This window comes from Tamandua tetradactyla, chromosome 5 (genome assembly GCF_023851605.1).
Source record: "Tamandua tetradactyla isolate mTamTet1 chromosome 5, mTamTet1.pri, whole genome shotgun sequence".
Taxonomy (NCBI): domain Eukaryota; kingdom Metazoa; phylum Chordata; class Mammalia; order Pilosa; family Myrmecophagidae; genus Tamandua; species Tamandua tetradactyla.
In genome coordinates this window covers 102,912,941-102,934,607 of record NC_135331.1, presented here as the reverse complement: position 1 = coordinate 102,934,607, position 21,667 = coordinate 102,912,941, and the positions used below count along the sequence as shown (strand labels likewise).

The 21,667-nt window shown below is 38.1% G+C and overlaps 1 protein-coding gene across 6 annotated transcripts in view; it reads left to right on the top strand.

Moving 5' to 3' along the window:
* The window catches only part of SUPT3H (SPT3 homolog, SAGA and STAGA complex component), a 654,143-nt gene that overhangs the window by 177,822 nt on the left and 454,654 nt on the right, over nt 1–21,667 (top strand). The window lies entirely within an intron of this gene.

Below are 21,667 nucleotides of genomic sequence, written 5' to 3'. Positions count from 1 at the left end.
GATTCAAGATGTATCTGGCTTAGGAATCCTCTGGAAATTATAGGTTCTAGGAAAGCAAAATTAGTACCTGAAAACTTCGTAGAGTCTCAGTTGGAGCCCTCCGTGTTCTTATGAGTTAAGAGGAGTGATGTTGGTTGGGGTTTAGCTTACCATGGCAGTTAACACTATTTAAATGAATCTTGCATAAGAATAGCCTCCAGAATAGCCTCTTGACTCTACTTGATCTCTCTTAGCCACTGATGCCTTATTTTATCATGCTTCTTTTCTCCCTTTTGGCTGGAAAGGCATTGTCAATCCCATTGTTCCTGTGCCAGTATCATCCTAAGGAGTCATGCCCCATCATATCGGGGAGACTCTCATCCCTGAATATCATTTTCTACATGGCGGAAGATGGTAATGATTCTCGTTGCACAGTTGGGCTGGAGAGAGAAGGAGGCCACAGCTGAGCAATGTAAAACTTTTCCTGAAAGTAACTTTTCAGCATTGTTATAGGTCATCGTAACTTCTCCAATACATAAATAAATTTGAGGGGCTACCAGTGTAGTTCAGTGGTAGAATTCTTGCCTGCCATGTGGGAGATGTGGGCTCAATTCCTCACCCATGCACTTGCCAAAAATGAACAAACAAGCAAAAGAAACAAGTAGATAAAAAAAAAGAAAAAAAAAGCAAGGAATTCAACAACTGGTGCTGTAATAATGGAATATTCACATGGAAAAATACTGAAATGTGACCCTGCCATTAAAAATAAAAATTCTTATGTTGCCAAGAGGCTCCAGAAAAAAATAAGATTGTAAAGGGGAAGCTTCAAAATCAAGGGTTCAATTCTCGCCTGCCTAGTGGAGACCTGGGTTCAATTCCCACAGCTTCCAATGCAAAACAATAAATAATAAAAGAAAAAAGAAAAAAACAAGGGTTGGACACATTATTTTTGAGACTTCAAAATGATTGAAAGAGTACCTGGGATTTCGCAGATGGGAAAACTTAGTACTTCCTTTATTTTTCTCTTCAGGTCCTCAAGGGACTTTTGCAATACTTTTTTTTTTTTTAATTAAAAATATTATTTATTAATTAAAACAAATTAACAACAAACGAACTAAAACATTAACATGTGATCATTCCATTCTACATATATAATCAGTAATTCACAATATCATCACTTAGTTGCGTATTCATCATTTCTTAGAACATTTTGCATCAATTCAGAAAAAGAAATAAAAAGACAATAGAAAAAGAAATAAAATGAAAACAGAAAAAAAAAAAATCATACATACCATACCCCTTACCCCTCGCTTTCATTGATCATAGCATTTCAAACTAAATTTATTTTAACATTTGTTCCCCCTATTATTTCTTTTTATTCCATATGATGTACTTGTCTGTTGATAAGGTAGATAAAAGGAGCATCAGACTCCAGGTTTTCACAATCACACGGTCACATTGTGAAACCTATATCATTATTCAATCATCCTCAAGAAACATGGCTACTGGAACACAGCTCTACATTTTCAGGCAGTTCCCTCCAGCCTCTCCATTACATCTTGAATAACAAGGTGATATCTACTTAATGCGTGAGAATAACCTCCAGGATAACCTCTCCACTCTGTTTGGAATCTCTTAGGCGTTGACACTTTGTCTCATTTCACTTTTCCCCCTTTTGGTCAAGAAGGTTTTCTCAATCCCTTGATGCTGAGTCTCAGCTCATTCTAGGATTTCTGTTCCATGTTGCCAGGAAGGTCCACTCCCCTGGGAGTCATGTCCCATGTAGACAGGGGGAGGGTGGTGAGTTTGCTTGTTGTGTTGGCTGGAGAGAGAGGCCACATCTGAGCAACAAAAGAGGCTCTCTTGGGGGTGACTCTAAGTCCTAAATTTTAAGTAGACTTGACCTATCCTTTGTGGGGTTAAGTTTCATATGAATAAACCCCAAGACTGGGGGCTCAGCCTATAGCTTTGGTTGTCCACACTGTGAGAATATCAAGAATTCAACTGGGGGGGTTGAATTTTCCCCTGTTCTCACCATTCCCCGAAGGGGACTTTGCAAATACTTTTCCACTAACTGATCAAATCACTTTGGGATTCATCGGGGCATCACTGTGGACAAGCCAGCAAAATCTCATGCCCTACCCATGATTCCAAGTACTTAGGGTGTTCAGTCAAGCTGTCTCCATAAGTTATATTAGGAAATGTACTAGTCAAAATATAACTTTTGTACCAAATAAACATTTTTTGCGTCAGTCTCACACATAAGGTGAAATTTTGAAATACTAATTATTATCTATTTTCAGCACCCTGCAGTAATGACATTCCTTTGTTCTTCCTCATGCAAAAAGTTTTTAAAATTTGTACATTTAGTTACTATTATTATACATTCTAGGCATTCCTAGATTATACCATCTCAATCTTTAACATCTGTCTTTCTTTCTGATTTCATTTGTGCACCCAGCCGTCCTCCCTCTATCATTCTCACATGCAGCTTCATTCAGTTTTTTAACATGATTGTATTACAGTTAGGTAGTATTGTGCTGTCCATTTCTGAGTTTTTATATTCAGTCCTGTTGCACAATCTGTATCCCTTCAGCTCCAATTACCCAACATCTTACCCTATTTCCACTTCCTGATGTTCTCTGTTACCAACAAAATAATCCAAGTTTATTCACTAATGTCATTTCATATCAGTGAGACCATACAGTATTTGTCATTTTGTTTTTGGCTAATCTCACTCAGCATAATGTCCTCAAGGTCCATCAGTGTTGTTACATACTTCATAACTTTATTCTGTCTTAAAGCTGCATAATAGTCCATCGTATGTATATACCACAGTTTGTTTAGCCACTCGTCTGTTGATGGACATTTTGGCTGTTTCCATCTCTTTGCAATTGTAAATAATGCTACTATGAACATTGGTGTGCAAGTGTCCGTTTGTGTCTTTGCCGTTATGTCCTTTGGGTAGATACCTAGCAATGGTATTGCCGGGTCATATGGCAATTCTATATTCAGCTTTTTCAGGAACCGCAAAACTGCCTCCCACAGCAGTTGCACCATTTGACATTCCCACCAACAGTGAATAAGTGTGCCTCTTTCTCCACATCCTCTCCAACACTTGTCATTTTCTGTTTTGTTGCTAATGGCCATTCTGGTGGGTGTGAGTTGATATCTCATTGTGGTTTTGATTTGCATTTTTCTAATGGCCAGGGAAGTTGAGCATCTCTTCTTGTGCCTTTTGGCCATTTATATTTCCTCTTCTGATAAGTATCTGTTCATGTCTTTTGCCCATTTTGTAATTGGGTTGGCTGTCTTTTCATTGTTGAGTTAGTTGAACAATCTCTTTATAAATTCTGGATACTAGACCTTTATTTGATATGTTGTTTCCAAATATTGTCTCCCATTGTGTAGGCTGTCTTTTTACTTTCTTGATGAAGTTCTTTGATGCACAAAAGTGTTTAATTTTGAAGAGTTCCCATTTCTTTATTTCTTTCTTCAATGCTCTTGCTTTGGGTGTAAGGTCTATAAAACCGCCTCCAAGTATAAGATTTATAAGATATTTCCCTACATTTTCCTCTGACTGTTTTATGGTCTTAGACCTAGTGTTTAGGTCTTTGATCCATTTGAGTTAACTTTTGTATAAGGTGTGAGATATGGGTCCTCTTTTATTCTTTTGCGTATGGATATCTAGTTCTCTAGGCACCATTTATTGAAGAGACTGTTCTGTCCCAGGTGAGTTGGCTTGACTGCCTTATCAAAGATCAATTGTCACCATAGATGAGAGGGCCTATATCTGAACACTCTATTCAACTCCATTGGTCGATATATCTATCTTTATGCCAATGCCTTGCTGTTTTGACCACTGTAGCTTCATAACATGCCTTAAAGTCAGGCAGTGTGAGACCTCTGGCTTCATTTTTTTTCCTTAGGATACTTTTAGCAATTCGGGGCACCCTGCCCTTCCAGATAAATTTGCTTATTGGTTTTTCTATTTCTGAAAAGTAAGTTGTTGGGGTTTTTATTGGTATTGCATTGGATCTGTAAATCAATTTAGGTAGAATTGACAGCTTCAAATCCATGAACACAGTATGCCCTTCCATCTGTTTAGGTCTTCTGTGATTTCTTTTAACAATTTCTTGTAGTTTTCTTTGTATAGGTCTTTTGTCACTTTTGTTGAATTTATTCCTAAATATTTTATTCTTTTTGTTACAATTGTAAATGGAATTTTTTTCTTGATTTCCCTCTCAGATTGTTCATTACAATTATATAGAAACACTACAGATTTTTGAGTGTTGATCTTGTAACCTGCCACTTTGCTGTACTTGTTTATTAGCTCTAGTAGTTTTACTGTGGATTTTTCAGAGTTTTTGACTTATAGTATCATATCATCTGCAAACAGTGATAGTTTTACTTCTTCCTTTCCAGTTTTGATGCCTTGTATTTCTTTTTCTTGTGTAATTGCTCTGGCTAGAACTTCCAACACAATGATGAGTAACAATGGTGATAGTGGACATCTTTGTCTTGTTTCTGATCTTAGGGGGAAAGTTTTCAGATTTTCTCCATTGAGGATGATGTTAGCTGTGGGTTTTTCATATATTCCCTTTATCATGTTGAAGAAGATCCCTTCTATTCCTAACCTTTGCCGTGCTTTCAAAAAGAAAGGATGTTGAATTTTGTCAGATGCCTTTTCTGCATCAATCGAGATGATCATGTTGTTTTTCTGCTTTGATTTGTTGATACGGTGTATTACGTTAATTGATTTTCTTATGTTGAACCATCTTTGCATACCTGAGATGAATCCTACTTGGTCATGATGTATAATTCTTTTAATGTATTGCTGGATTCAATTTGCTAGAATTTTCTTGAAGATTTTTGCATCTATATTCATTAGAGAGATTGGCCTGTAGTTTTTCTTTTTTTGTAATATCTTTGTTTGGCTTTAGTATGAGGGTGATGTTGGCTTCACAGAATGAATTAGGTAGCTTTCCCTCCAATTTTTTGGAAGAGTTTGAGCAGGATTGATACTAATTCTTCCTGGAATGTTTGGTAGAATTCACATGTGAGGCCATTTGGTCCTGGACTTTTCTTTTTGGGGAGCTTCTTAATGACTGATTCAGTTTTTTACTTGTGATTGGTTTGTTGAGGTGGTCTATTTCTTCTCGAGTCAAAGTTGTTTGTTCATGCCTTTCTAGGAAGTTGTCCATTACATCTACATTGTTGTATTAGCATAAAGTTGTTCATAGTATCTTGTTATTACTTCCTTTATTTCTGTGTGGTCAGTGGTTATGTCTCCTCTTCCATTTCTGCTCTTATTTATTAGCATCCTCTCTCTTCTTCTTTTTCTCATTCTTGCTAAGGTCCATCAATCTTATTGGTTTTCTCACAGAGCCCGCTTCTGGTTTTATTGATTTTCTCAATTGTTTTCATGTTCTCAGTTTCATTTATTTCTGCTCTAATCTTCATTATTTCTTTCCTTTTGCTTGCTTTTGCATTAATTTGCTGTTCTTTCTCTAGTTCTTCCTAGTGGACAGTTACTTCCTTCATTTTTGCCCTGTCTTCCTTTTTCATATAAGCATTTGGGGCAATAAATTTCCCTCTTAACACTGCCTTTGCTGCGTCCCATATGTTTTGATACATTATGTTTTCATTTTCATTTGCCTCGAGATATTTACTGATTTCTCTTGTAATTTCTTCTTTGACCCACTGGTTGTTTAAGAGTGTGTTGTTGAGCCTCCACATATTTGTGAATTTTCTGGCACTCCATTATTGATTTCCAGCTTCATTCCTTTATGATTTGAGAAAGTGTTTTGTATGATTTCAATCTTTTTAAGTTTATTGAGACTTGCTTTGTGACCCAGCATATGGTCTATCCTTGAGAGTGATCCATGAGCATTTGAGAAAAAGGTGTATCCTGCTGTTGTGGAGTATAATGTTCTATAAATGTCTGCTACATCTAGCTCATTTACTGCATTATTCAAATTCTGTTTCTTTATTGATCCTCTGTCTAGGTGTTTTGTCCCTTGATGAGTGTGGGGAAATGAAATCTTCAACTAATAGAATTTTTCAGTTCTTATTTTCTTGTTTCTTACCCTCCCTGTATTGTGCCTTTTTCTCCCCACTCTTAGTTGGGTCTCCTTAGGTATTATAGACCCCAGCCAGATCTTCCCAGAACAAACTGGCCTCCTGTCAGGAGGAAATAGTCACCTGCTCAGTTTTCCCTGAGGGTGAGACCCAGCAGGTTGAAAGACTTTCCTATGAAGTCTCTGGGCTCTGCTTTTCTTATCCTGCCCAGTATGTGGTGCTTGTCTGCCTGCAGGTCCCACCAGCATAAGATGATGTAGTACCTTTAACTTTGGGAGACTCTCCCTGCTAGCGGTGTGGTGGATACAGACGGAGGAGAGGTTGTAGGCTGGTTTTAATGGCTTCAAATTACCAAGCTCTAGTGTCTGAATTCCTTGAGGGAGGGCTTCCACCTGAGTTGGGGTTCAACCCTCCCCTGTGAAAGGCACAGTCTCCAGGCAAGCCCTCAAATGAGCTTGTTTCTGCCTATGCCTGGGGCAGTTGCAGCCTCAGAAGCCCTGTCGCTGAATCCAGAGGCAGTGAAGCCTTTATAGAAACACAGCCACAAAAACCTCTGTTTCTTTTCTTTTTTTCTTTTTCCGTTAGCCCTGTCCCCTTGGTGCCGGGGCAAAAATGAGCATCTTCCACTTTGACCAGGTTCACCTGAGCTGGGGACCTATTTTTAGTAGTCAGAATTTGTTAATTAATGCCACAATTAGTGTTTGGTTGGGCTCAGCTCCTGCTGCTGTTCAAGTCTCTTCTTTCCCCTCTGGGAAGCAGCCTGTGTGGGAGGGGCGCTGGCCGTTGCAGCTTTGGGAACTCATGGTTCCAGGAGGTTCGCAGCTGGTCCAGCTGGTCCAGACAGGGGTATGCTGTGTGTCCGGTCACTGATGTGGCCCCAGGAGCTGTTCTGTACTGTTTCTGGTTGTGGTACATAATTCTTTTAATGTGCTGCTGGATTCGATTTGCAAGTTATCTCTTGAGTATTTTTGCATCTGTATTCATTAGAGAGATTGGTCTGTAATTTTCTTTTCTCGTAGTAACTTTGTTTGCCTTTGGTATTTCGGTGATGTTGGCTTCATAGAAGGAGTCATGTGGCTTTCCCTCTTCAATTTTTTGAAGAATGTGGGCGTGATTGGTACTGATTCTTTCTTGAATGCTTCGTAGAATTCACATGTGGCGCCATCTGGTCCTGGACTTTTCTTTTTGGGGAGCTTGATGACTGATTCAGTTTCTTTACTTGTGATTGGTCTGTTGAGGTCATCTATTTCTTCTCAAGTCAATGTTGGTTGTTCATGCCTTTCTAGGAAGTTGTGCATTTCATGCATGTTGTCTAGTTTATTATTATAAAGTTGTTAATTCTGTCCTTTCATTACCTTCTTTATTTCTGTGGGATCAGTGGGTATATGTCCTCTTCCATTTCTGATTTTATTTATTTCCATCTGTCTCTTTTTCCTTTTGTCCACTTGCTAAGGGTCCATCAATTTTATTGATGTTCTCAAAGAACCAACTTCTGGTTTTATTGATTTTCTCGATTGTTTTCATGTTTTCAATTTCATTTATTTCTGCTCTAATCTTTGTTATTTCTTTTCTTTTGCATTCTTTGGGGTTAGTTTGCTGTTCTTTCTCTGGTTCTTCCATGTGCACAATTAATTCCTCAACTTTTGCTCTTCCTTCTTTTTTGATATAGACAATTAAGGCAATAAATTTCTCTTTTAGCACTTCTTTTGTTGCATCCCATAAATTTTGATATGTTGTGTTTTCATTTTCATTTGCCTCAAAGTATTTACTGATTTCTCTTGTAATTTCTTCCTTGATATTGGTTGTTTTTAAGAGTATATTTTTGAACCTCCATATATTTGTGAATTTTCTGGCTTTCTGTCTGTTATTGATTTCCAATTTCATTCCTTTCTCACCTGAGAAAATGTTTTGTATTATTTCAATCTGTTTAAATTTATGGAGACTCTCTTTGTGACGCAGCATATGCTGTATCCTTGAGAATGATCCATGAGCACTTGAGATAAAGGTGCTGTTTAGGGGTATAATGTTCTATAAATGTCTGTTAAGTCTAGTTCATTTATTGCATTATGCAGATTCTGTTTCTTTATTGACCCTCTGTCTAGATGTTCTATCCATTGATGAGAATGGGGAATTGAAGTCTCCAGCTATTATGGTAGATGTTTCTATTTCTCTTTTCAGTGTTTTCAGTGTTTGCCTGATGTATTTTGGAGCACTGTGGCTCTGTGCCTAAATATTGATGATTGTTATGTCTTCTTGTTGAATTGTTCCTTTTATTAATACATAGTGTCCTTCTTTGTCACTTTGAATTCTTTTACACTTGAACTCTAATTTGTTGGATATTAGTATAGCTACTCCTGCTCTTTTTTGATTGTTGTTTGTATGAAATATCTTTTCCCAACCTTTCTCTTTCAAGCTGTTTATCCTTGGGTCTAAAGTGTAGATAGCATATAGATGGGTCCTGTTTTTTAATCCATTCTGCCAATCTATGTCTTTTGATTGGGGAGTTTAATCCATTAATATTTAGTGTTATTATTGTAAGGCCAGTACTTTCTTCTACTGTTTTTCTTTTTTGTATTTTATGTCATATCTAATTATTTTTCTCTTTTTACCTTTGTTGATAGTCTTCATTTCTATGCTCTTCTCCACACCTCTCTCTTCTATCTATTCCTGTCTGCCTCTAGTGCTCCCTTTAGTATTTCTTGCAGAGCCGGTCTGTTGGTTACAAATTCTCTCAGTGATTTTTGTATGAAAATGTTTTAATTTCCCCCTCATTTTTGAAGGACAGTTTTGCTGGATATAGAATTTGTGGTTTCCTGTTTTTCTCTTTTTGAATCTTAAATATATCATACCACTGTCTTCTTGCTTCTATGGTTTCTGTTGAGAAATCTACACATAATCTTATTGGGCTTCCCTTGCATGTGATGGATTACTTTTCTTTTGCTGCTTTCAAAATGGTCTCTTTCTCTTTGACATCTGACATTCTGATTAGTAAGTGTTTTGGAATATGTCTATTTGGATCTAATCTGTTTGGGGTTTGCTGCACTCTTTGGATCTGTAATTTTCAGTCTTTTATAAAAGATTGGAAATTTTCAGTGATAATTTCCTCCATTAGTCCTTCTCCTTCTTTACCCTTCTCTTCTCCTACTGGGATGCCCACAACATGTATATTCCTGCACTTCATTCTGTCATTAAATGCCCTGAGTCCTTGCTCATTTTTCTCCATTCTTTTCCCTATATTTTCTTTTACTTGTTGGATTTCAGATGTCTCATCCTCCAGTTCAGTAATCCTTTCTCCTCCCTCTTCAAATCTATTGTTGTCAGTTTCAGTTTTTTCCCTATCTCTTCTACTGTGCCTTTCATTCCCATAAGTTCTGTGATTTGTTTTTTCAGAATTTGGATTTCTTCTTTTTGTTCACCCATTGCCTTCTTTACATCCTGCCTCAACTCTTGCTTTGATTTTTTTTATGAGATTTTCAATGTTTGTTTGAACATCCTGAATTAGTTGTTTCAATTCCTGGATCTCATTTGAGCTGTTGGTTTGTTCCTTTGACTGGGCCAAAAATCTTCAGTTTTCCTAATATGACTTGTTATTTTTTGTTGGCATCTATACATTTGGTTTCCATAATTAGTTTATTCTGGAGATGGTTTTCACTCTTTTACCTAGGATTTTCTTTCTGAATGGCTTTGTTCTCTATATGTTCTTTGACATTCACTTCAGCTTCTTCTAGACCTCTTCCATAGGTTTTCTTTAACTGATCAGAATTTTCCAGTTCTTGTTTTTTGCCCTGCCTATATTGAGCCTTTTTTTTTTTTTTTTTTTACCTTAGGAGGGTCTACTTAGATATTATAGACACCAGTTAGATTTTCCCAGACCAGACTGACCACCTCTCAGGAAGAAACAGTCACCTACATCAGTTTTCCCTGAGGGTGAGACCCACCAGGTTGACAGACTTTCCTATGGAGTCTCTCCACTCTGCTTTTCCTTTCCTGCCCAGTATGTGGTACTTGTTGTCTGCTTGTGGTTTCCCACTGGTATAAAGTGATGTAGTGCCTTTGACTTCAGCAGACTCTTCTAACTGGGGGCATGGTTGAGATAGGGGTGAAGTTGTAGGCTGGCTTTAATTCCTTCACTTTTTCAGTCCCTGGGGTCTGAATTCCTTGAGGGAGTATTGCACCTGAGAGAGTCCTACCTCCCTCCTGGGAAAGGCACAACCTCCAAGGTATTATTTCCTTTCACCTGACCAGTCTCTTTGTCTTTCAGACTAGCTTAATTCCTCCCCTGTCTGGGGCAGGTGGATCCTGAGAAGCTTTGCAATTTTATCTAATGAGCAGTTTAATAGTATAAACAAAGCAAAAAAAAAAAAAAATCCTTTTAGAAGCAGAACCCCTGTTCCTCAGGTTTATTAATCAAGGTTTTAAGTTGGTTTGTTGCTGTGTGTATCTCCAGGTTCTATGTGCCCCACTTTTTTTTTTTAGAGTCAAGCATCTTCAAGTATTTTTTGCTGTCCAATACAAAAAAGCTCTTTCTTTGTTTTTGTCAGCCCTGCCCTTCTGTGCTGAGACAAAACTTGGATTACCTTTAGCTCTTATTCGAGGTTTATGTGAGCTGGGGGCCTATTTTCAGTAGTCCGAATTTGTTAATTAATTCCGCATGTGGAGCTTGGCTGAGCTAAGCCACTGCTGCTAGTAATGTCTCTTTCCTTTCCCCTCTGGGAACCAGGCTCCCATGATTGTGGGGGAGGAGCGCTGGCCTCTGCGGCTTGGGGGCTTACAGTTCTATGCAGAATCAAATCTAGTCTAGCTTTTCCAGACAGGTGTATACTGTGTGTCTGGTCACTGATGTGGCCCTAGCAGTTGTTCTGTATTGTTCCTGGCTATTTACTATCTGCTCTGGAGGATGAACTAAATTCCACACCTCAGTAAGCCACCATCTTGGAACCTTCCCAATAACTTTGATTCTTGAAATGATTACATAGCATTATAGTTTTTACAATGTGACTGTGTGATTGTGAAAACCTTGTGTCTGATGCTCCTTTTATCCAAGGTCTGGACAGATGCTTTAAAAAAAATCCATAAAAATAAATAATATGGGGAATAAGGGGTAAATTAAATTGGGTATATGGAAATACTAGTGGTCAGTAACAGAGGGGGTAAGGGGCATGGGATGCATGCATTTTTTCTTTTTTTGAAGTGATACGAATATTCTAAAAATTATCATGTTGATGAATACACAACTGTGTGATGATAAAACCATTGATTGTACACCTATGTGGACAGTATGTGTTTGAAAATTTCTCAATTAACAAAAAAAAAGGATCATGCAGTGATGGACCCAGGATTTCTCCTCAGGTTTTCCTGCCTTAATGACAAGGTCTGACAAGGTCCCAAATGATACCAGTACTGATGATCTGTGGACCACATTTTGATAACCAACGTAAACAATGTCTCCCACAGGGTGTCTCTAGAGGAGACCCATCTCAAATTTTTAAGTCCTATCCTGGTCCTACTGAATGAGAAATTAGGGCAGTGGGTCCAGAAATCTTTGTTTTTCCTATGTCCTTAGGGTAATTCTGATGAATCCAATTTTGGGGGACCACAGCCAAGCACAGCTATATTATTTCTTCTTTGTGTAACCGATTTCCATTTCTATTCTTTCTTCAGCACATCTGGAAAAAATCTCATTCTTTCACTACTTGCTCCCTGTTTCTTCCCTATCCTGAAAACTTATAATACAGGTTAGATTCCTGTCAAAAATGTCACATTATAGGAATATTTCCTTTCTTCGTTCCTTTTCCCTCCTTTCTTTTTTCTCTCTCACCCTGCCTTCCTTACCCTTCACATAGTATGTACCCTTTTCTTTGGCGAGGGGTGTGTGCATGGTTGGGGAATCGAACCAAGGTCTCTTGCATGGAAGGCGAGTACTCTACCATTGAACCACCCATGCACCCAGTACATACCTTTTTATGTCTTGCTTTTTTCATGCAGCATAAAACTTTTAGGATACCTACATAAGGTTTTTGTGTGTGTCATTACTTTTATACTTTTTGCCAACTAGTATTCCATTATATGTATATGTATATATAAGTTGTTTATTCATTCACAAGTTGATGAACCTTTGGACTGTTTTCCAGTTTTAGGTTTTTAAGAAGAAAGGTGTTATACACATTAATGTACTGGTCTTTGTATGAACACATTTTCTTTTCTTTTAAGTAAATATGTAGGAGTGGGATTGGTCAGATGTAAAGTAAGTAAGTGTGCTTAACTGTATAAAAAACTGCCAGAGTGTATGAGAGTTTTAGTTTCTTCACATCTTCACCAATGCTTGATATTATCACTATTTTATATTTTTGTCATTCTAGTGGTTTTGTGTTGTAATGGAATGTAAGTGTGCTTTTAATTTGCATTCTTCTGATGAGTAATTATGTTGAACATCTTCTCCTGTGTTTATGAGCCATTCAGATATCATCTTTGATGATGTGTCTATTCAAATCCTTTGCTTAGTTTTTATTAGTTGAATGATTGAATTTTTGGGCTTATTGATTTGTGAGAGTTCTTTATATATTTGAGATACAAGTGCTTTATCAGATATGTGCTTTATAAGTATCTTTTTACACTTTGTGGCTTATTTTTTCTCTTTCTGGGATTCCAGTTTAAGTATATGTTAGACTATTTAAAATTGTTCCACAGCTCTTGTATCTTCTGTTCTCTTTTATTCACTTTTTTTTTTTTTTAGTGTATTCAGTTTGGATAATTTCTGTTCATCTTTCTTTACATTTACTGATTCTTCCCTTAGCTGTGTCCTAACTGGTGATAAACCCATCTAAGGAATTCTTCATCTTTGATGATCTTTTTTTTTTTTTTCTTGACATGGGCAGGCTCTGGGAATCGAGCCCGAATCTCCAGCATGACAGGTGAGAACTCTGCCACTCAGCCACCATTTCACCGCCCTTGGTGATCTGTTTTTAAGTTGTGTCATTTTCATTTAACTTTTTACTTCTGTAGTTTCCGTCTCTCTGCTGCAATCCCCTTATGTTCATGTATGTTTTGCCCGTTTTCACTAGAATTTTTAACATATTAATCGTAGTTCTTTTGAAGTTCTTCAGTATTATTTCTAACATCTGGACCATCTCTGATTCTGGATTTGTTGGCTGTTTTATCTGTTACTTTTTAAATTTTATTTGCTTTTGTTTTTGTGTGGGTTTCATAATTTTTTATCAAATGCCGCAAATTTCTTCAAAGAGACAGTCTAGGTTGTGCTAAAAAGAATTTACTCCGGGAAATAGGCAAGCCTCTTCCTCTGTCAGGTATGGTTGGTTGAGTCATTCATTAGTTGAGCTGTGTTTAGATTTTATTGTTGAGGCAGTCCCCTTTAGTACACTAGACTTCAACTTCTTCCAGTAGTAAGTGTTAACTTGTACTTGGTGTAGAATCTATGGTACTAGAGGACTTTTTACCGTGTTCCTTCTCCAATCTCAGCTTTCAGCAGTTTCTTCATGCCTACATTTCAGAGAGGGTTCTCTTTCTGTTCTCTTTTTCCTCCAGCAAAAATAGAATGCTTTTCTTGTTACTGGGTTTGAAGGTCGTGTGGGGACAGGATGAAGTTTCTTGGTTCTCCTTGTCCTGCCTTAGTCTTTGGTGGGCCTTGTGCACGTGAACCCTGGGAGCATTACTTTCTGTGTTCCTGCCTCACCTCTCTATGGCAATCAGACTTTTCCTTATACCTGTAGGGGTCTTGGATTTTAGCAGACTTCTGCTTTATATCTATGTAGAATACTGCGGCCATAAGCATTTTCTGCTTCTGACCCACTGGTGTAAGCTTTTTAATATTAAACAATGATCTGGAGAAGTGAATGGGATTTCATTTATGTGCCACTGCGGGCAGCTCTCTCTTGCATGGTCCACATTCTTAATTATGAGAACTCATGGACTCCTGTGGAAAAGATCATCCCAGTAAATGTGGACTTCTGTTATGTCTTGAAGCTCCTACTTACTCTTAAATGTCACATTAGGCCATGATTGTCTTTTCAAATTTAAGATTTTAGCTGTTTTCTCCTTATACGCTTTTATGGTGGCTACCTCTGCTTTCCATGCTCTATCAGTAGTGAAGCAATTGGTACATTCAGTCTTTCCTGAGAAGTTTTTATTACTCTTTGGAGAGTTTGTTTACTTGTTGTCATATAACTTTATCTCTAATGGTCTCAAGAAAAGTTATGATATTGTAGCTTATCTGGACTTTTCTCGTTGTTAAGGCTGGAGCAGTCTTCTCTTTCTATATTCAAAAGGAGAAACAGAACTCTCAGAATTTTTATGCAATTTTTAAAATATGAAAAATAATTTAGAAGAATTTTTATGATAAAAATATAGGTCTGCAAAGAAATATCTGTTTATGGCAAGCTGCTTTGTACAGACTCTAGAAATCTGGCATATATGTCCCTCTTTTCTCACATCAGGGGAACATTAGCGGAATGCTTTTAGAGGTACTCAGTCTTATACAAAGCAAAAATACAGTTGTAGGTCATCCAGTGAGGTAAATGTTTGTAAGTTGGTTAACCTGTATTCTTTCCCATACCCCTTCCTTATCTACCTCTATACAGAGACTGGATAAGTTAAATATTTACTTTTCAGGTAAAGTTAATAGCCTACGTGTGAGTATGTGACAGAGTTCCAGCTAATTTAAAGTAACTAAAAGTATGCTCGTGGGCTTTTGCATTTTTTAATGAAAGCAACAGGAGTGACTGGTGCTGTATTCTCTTTTTCTTTCTGTTTTGAATATTGGTATGAGTTGGAAAATGTGGCAGTGGTCCTTAGACAATGAGGTAACAAGGATGAGAATGAAAAGCAGAGCTATAATGTAGAAAGAAAGAGCCTGGTCCTTCCTGTTGCTGATGAGCAGCTAAATCCCTCCTGGCAGCCTTCCTAAGTAGGAAAATTGACCCTGTGCATATTTAAGCCAGTACTTTTGCTTAGACAGTTTTTTTGAAAGGGAAAGTTAACTAACACTTATTGATAGTTGATTATGCATACTGCTTTAAATATTTAAATAAATAAATAAACATTTATTTATGCCCTATTTATATTAACAACTAGCTCTCTTCATGGCCAGGTCTAGGTAACACATCCTAAGGTTTAGGTAACACATGCTGAATATACTTTCTTTCCCCTGTTGCACTTCTTTTGATAATCACAAAAACAAAACAGCAGTGAAAAGCATTGTACAGACTTGAGCTTTAGGTTTGGTGGTATTATTACATTGATTCAAAGTAATGTAGTGCAAAGCTTATTAAGTTGTAGTAATGTAAGTTCCACATATGTCTGTAGTACCCCTAGAAAGATCAGAAATATAGGGATTAGTCCTCAAGAGTTCAATGTTTCTCTTTTAGATAAGGAATTCTCTTTATCTTTCCCAATATATATGTTGCTCTGAGATTTCATAGGTCAGCCAGACGTTGAAATATCATTTATTCCTGTTCCCAACCTTCAAGTGGGCATTAAAACAGAAAAGTGACTCTCAATTTATACCCTAAAGATCTCCACAGATGGAGACAATCTTTGAAGCACACCTTTTCTTTCATTCCCTAGCTTGTCAGATATACTTCTGATTAAGTGTCATCTCCTCTTTTACTTTTAAATCAGTTTCCCCTAAGTTGAACTTCATTGATTATAAACAATTCATTATTCTTGGCATATAAATCATTTATATATTATCTGTCACTGTGAACAATTCTCTTGATTCTCACAAAGAATGAGCATTAAGAGACTTGGGGGTCTGTTGCTGGCATTGTCCCTTTAACTACGTGGGCAAGTCCTCAGATAGATTATGACCACCTTTAGGTCAGGAAGCATATCCTACTCATATTTATATCCTTACCTTCCAGCATAAGGTCCATCTGTTGGGTGAAATTATCTTTAATTTGGATTAAAAGTTTTGGTTTTTGAAAGTGGATCTTATTAAGTTATAGTCAAAAATAATATGGAGGGTCCATGGAGAAGATGGCGGCTTAGGAAGGCGCGTGGGTCTTAGTTCCTCCTCCAGAACAACTACTAAAGAGCTAGAAACAGTACAGAACAGCTCCCGGAGCCATGACAGAGACCAGACACACAGCGTACCCCATTCTGGAACAGCTGGACTGGCTAAGAGTCTCCGTTGTGGTGAGGTCCCCAAGAGGCGCGCTCTTCCCCGGGCCGCGGTGACTGGCGGCCGGAGCTCCCTCTCTCCTTCCCGGACCGGCTGGGAGCTTTGGATTGGGTTCCCCAAGCCGCGGCGGCTGGCACCCCTCCCCACGCGCGGCTTCCCGGGCCAGCTGGGATCCTCAGAGCTGCGGTCGCCCAACCCGCGGTGGCCGACAACTGGAGCCCCTTCCACACATGCGACTTCCCCGGGCTGGCTGGGAGATTGGGATTGGCAGTTCCCCAAGCCGCGGCGGCTGGTGACCCTCCCCCCACGCGCGGCTTCCTGGGCCAGCTGGGAGCCTCGGAAAAGTGGTCCCCCAAGCCGTGGTGGCCGGCAACCGCAGCCACTTCCACACACGCGGCTTCCCGGGCCGGCTGGGAGCATCCGAACAGCGGTTCCCCAAGCCGCGTTAGTTGGTGCCCCTCCCCGACAGGCGACTTCCCTGAGGGAAAGGAAAGAGTCTCCAACAGTAGTAGAGACTGAGTCCAACCTAACACCAATAGTGGCATTAATGAACAACTTCTGATTACTAAAAATAGGCCCTCAGCTCAGGTGAAACTGATCAAGGCGGAAATCGCTGATTGGGCTAACTGAAAAAGAGGAAAGGGGACGAAACAGAGCCTTCTGCGGCTGTTTCTATGGAGGCTTCGTTGCCTCTGGGCTCAGCGCTGGGATTACATAGGTTACAACTGCCCCAAACGCAGAGGCGGGCTGCTTTCAGGGCTCTCTACCACCTGAATCTTCCCGGCGGGAGGGGTGAAACACAACTCAGGTGGAATCCCTCTCTCAAGGAACTCAGATCCCAGGACTTCACAATTTGAAGCCATTAAAACCAACCTACAACCTTTCCTCTGTCTCCACCACACACCCAGTAGCGAGAGTCTTCCAAAGTTAAAGGAGCCACAAAATCTTTTGCTGGTGGGACCCACAGACAGACAAGCACCACATACTGGGCAGGATAAGAAAAACAGAGCCGAGAGACTTCACAGGAAAGTCTTTCAACCTGCTGGGTCCCACACTCAGGGAAATCTGATTAAATGCCCAGACGCCAGCAAAAAATAACAAATCACACCAGGAAAATTGAAGATATGGCCCAGTCAAAGGAACAAACCAATAGCTCAAATGAGATACAGGAACTGAGACAACTAATTCTGAATATACAAACAGAAATGGAAAACCTCTTCAAAAACCAAATCAATAAATTGAGGGAGGACATGAAGAAGGTATGGGATCAACAAAAAGAAGAAATGGAAAGTCTGAAAAAACAAATCACAGAACTATGGGATTGAAAGACACAGTAGAAGAGATAAAAAAAACAATGGAAACCTACAATGGTAGATTAAAAGAGACAGAAGCCAGAATTAGTGAACTGGAGGATGGAACATCTGAAATCCAAAAAGAAACAGAAATTATAGGGAAAAGAATGGAAAAATTTGAGCAGGGGATCAGGGAATTGAATGATAATATGAAGCGCACAAATATACATGTTGTGGGTGTCCCAGAAGGAGAAGAGAAGGGAAAAGGAGGAGAAAAACTAATGGAAGAAATTATCACTGAAAATTTCCCAACTCTTATGAAAGACCTAAAATTACAGATCCAAGAAGTGCAGCACACCCCAAAGAGAATAGACCCAAATAGGCGTTCTCCAAGACACTTACTAGTTAGAATGTCAGAGGTCAAACAGAAAGAGAGGATCGTGAAAGCAGCAAGAGAAAAACAATCCATCACATACAAGGGAATCCCAATAAGACTATGTGTAGATTTCTCAGCAGAAACCATGGAAGCAAGAAGACAGTGGGATGATATATTTAAATTACTAAAAGAGAAAAACTGCCAACCAAGATTTCTATATCCTGCAAAATTGTCCTTCAACAATGAGGGAGAAATTAAAACATTTTCAGACAAAAAGTCACTGAGAAAATTTGTGACCAATAGACCAGCTCTGCAGGAAATACTAAAGGGAGCAGTAGAGTCAGATACGAAAAGACAGAAGAGAGAGGTATAGAGAAGAGTGTAGAAAGAAGGAAAATCAGATATGATATATATAATACAAAAGCCAAAATTGTAGAGGAAAATATTACCCAAACAGTAATAACACTAAATGTTAATGGACTGAATTCCCCAATCAAAAGATATAGACTGGCAGAATGGATTAAAAAACAGGATCCTTCTATATGCTGTCTACAGGAAACACATCTTAGACCCAAAGATAAACATAGGTTGAAAGTGAAAGGTTGGGAAAAGATATTTCATGCAAATAACAACCAGAAAAGAGCAGGAGTAGCTATTCTAATATCCAACAAATTAGACTTTAAATGTAAAACAGTTGAAAGAGACAAAGAAGCATACTATCTACTAATAAAAGGAACAATTAAACAAGAAGACATAACAATCATAAATATTTATGCACCAAATCAGAATGCCCCAAAATACGTGAGTAATACACTGCAATCACTGAAAGGGAAATAGACACATCTACCATAATAGTTGGGGACTTCAATTTGCCACTCTCATCAATGGACAGAACATCTAGACAGAGCATCAATAAAGAAACAGAGAATTTGAATATTAAAATAAATGAGCTAGACTTAACAGACATTTATAGGACATTACACCCCACAACAACAGGATACACCTTTTTCTCAAGTGCTCATGGATCATTCTCAAAGATAGACCATATGCTGGGTCACAAAGCAAGTCTCAACAAATTTAAAAAGATTGAAATCATACACAACACTTTCTCGGATCATAAAGGAATGAAGTTGGAAATCAATAATAGGCAGAGTGCCAGAAAATTCACAAATACGTGGAAGCTCAACAACACACTCTTAAACAACCAGTGGGTCAAGGAAGAAATTACAAGAGAAATTAGTAAATATCTCGAGGCGAATGAAAATGAAAACACAACATATCAAAACCTATGGGACGCAGTAAAGGCAGTGCTAAGAGGGAAAATTATTGCCCTAAATGCCTATATCACAAAAGAAGAAAAGGCAAAAATTCAGGAATTAACTGTCCACTTGGAAGAACTGGAGAAAGAACAGCAAACTAACCCCAAAGCAAGCAAAAGGAAAGAAATAACAAAGATTAGAGCAGAAATAAATGAGATTGAGAACATGAAAACAATAGGGAAAATCAATAAGACCAGAAGTTGGTTCTATGAGAAAATCAACAAGATTGATGGGCCCTTAGCAAGATTGACAAAAAGCAGAAGAGAGAGAACGCAAATAAATAAGATCAGAAATGGAAGAGGAGACATAACCACTGACCTCACAGAAATAAAGGAGGTAATAACAGGAAACTATGAACAAATTTACACTAATAAATACAACAATGTAGATGAAATGGACAAGTTCCTAGAAAGGCATGAACAACCAACTTTGACTGAAGAAGAAATAGAAGGCCTCAACAAACCAATCACAAGTAAAGAAATTGAATTAGTCATTCAAAAGCTTCCCAAAAAGAAAAGTCCAGGACCAGACAGCTTCACATGTGAATTCTACCAAACATTCCAGAAAGAATTAGTACCAACTCTGCTCAAACTCTTTAAAAAAATCGAAGTGGAGGGAAAGCTACCTAATTCATTCTATGAAGCCAACATCACCCTCATACCAAAACCAGGCAAAGATATTACAAAAAAAGAAAACTACAGGCCAATCTCTCTAATGAATATAGATGCAAAAATCCTCAATAAAATTCTAGCAAATCGTATCCAACAACACATTAAAAAAATTATACATCATGACCAAGTAGGATTCATTCCAGGTATGCAAGGATGGTTCAACACAAGAAAATCAATTAATGTAATACACCATATCAACAAATCAAAGCAGAAAAATCACATGATCATCTCAATTGATGCAGAGAAGGCATTTGACAAGATTCAACATCCTTTCCTGTTGAAAACACTTCAAAGGATAGGAATAAAAGGGAACTTCCTTAAAATGATAGAGGGGATATATGAAAAACCCACTGCTAATATCATCCTCAATGGGAAAAAATTGAAAACTTTCCCCTTAAGATCAGGAACAAGACAAGGATGTCCACTATCACCACTATTATTCAAGATTGTGTTGGAGGTTCTAGCCAGAGCAATTAGACAAGAAAAAGAAATACAAGGCATCAAAATTGGAAAGGAAGAAGTAAAACTATCACTGTTTGTAGACGATATGATACTATACGTCGAAAACCCGGAAAAATCCACAACAAAACTACTAGAGCTAATAAGTGTGTACAGCAAAGTAGCAGGTTACAAGATCAACATTCAAAAATCCGTAGCATTTCTATACACTAGCAATGAACCAGCTGAGGGGGAAATCAAGAAACGAATTCCATTTGCAATCGCAACTAAAAGAATAAAGTACTTAGGAATAAATTTAACTAAAGAGACAAAAGACCTATACAAAGAAAACTACAAAAAACTGTTAAAAGAAATCACAGAAGACCTAAATAGATGGAAGGGCATACCGTGTTCATGGATTGGAAGACTAAATATAGTTACGATGTCAATCCTACCTAAATTGATTTACAGATTCAATGCAATACCAATCAAAATCCCAACAACTTATTTTTCAGAAATAGAAAAACCATTAAGCAGATTTGTCTGCAAGGGCAGGGTGGCCCAAATTGCTAAAAGTATCTTGAGGAAAAAAAATGAAGCTGGAGGTCTCGTGCTGCGTGACTGTAAGGCATATTATGAAGCCACAGTGGTCAAAACAGCATGGTATTGGCATAAAGATAGATATATCGACCAATGGAATCGAATAGAGTGCTCAGATATATCAACCCTCTCATCTATGAACATTTGATCTTTGATAAGGCAGTCAAGCCAACTCACCTGGGACAGAACAGTCTCTTCAATAAATGGTGCCTAGAGAACTGGATATCCATATGCAAAAGAATGAAAGAAGACCCATATCTCACACCCTACACAAAAGTTAACTCAAAATGGATCAAAGATCTAAACATTAGGTCTAAGACCATAAAACAGTTAGAGGAAAATGTAGGGAGATATCTTATGAATCTTAATTGGAGGCAGTTTTATGGACCTTAAACCTAAAGCAAGAGCACTGAAGAAGGAAATAAATAAATGGGAACTCCTCAAAATTAAACACTTTTGTGCATCAAAGAACTTCATCAAGAAAGTAGAAAGACAGTCTACACAATGGGAAACAATATTTGGAAATGACATATCAGATAAAGGTCTAGTATCCAGAATTTATAAAGAGATTGTTCAACTCAACAACAAAAAGATAGCCAACCCAATTACAAAATGGGAAAAAGACTTGAATAGACACCTCTCAGAGGAGGAAATACAAATGGCCAAAAGGCACATGAAGAGATGCTCAATGTCCCTGGCCATTAGAGAAATGCAAATCAAAACCACAATGAGATATCATCTCACACCCACCAGAATGGCCATTATCAACAAAACAG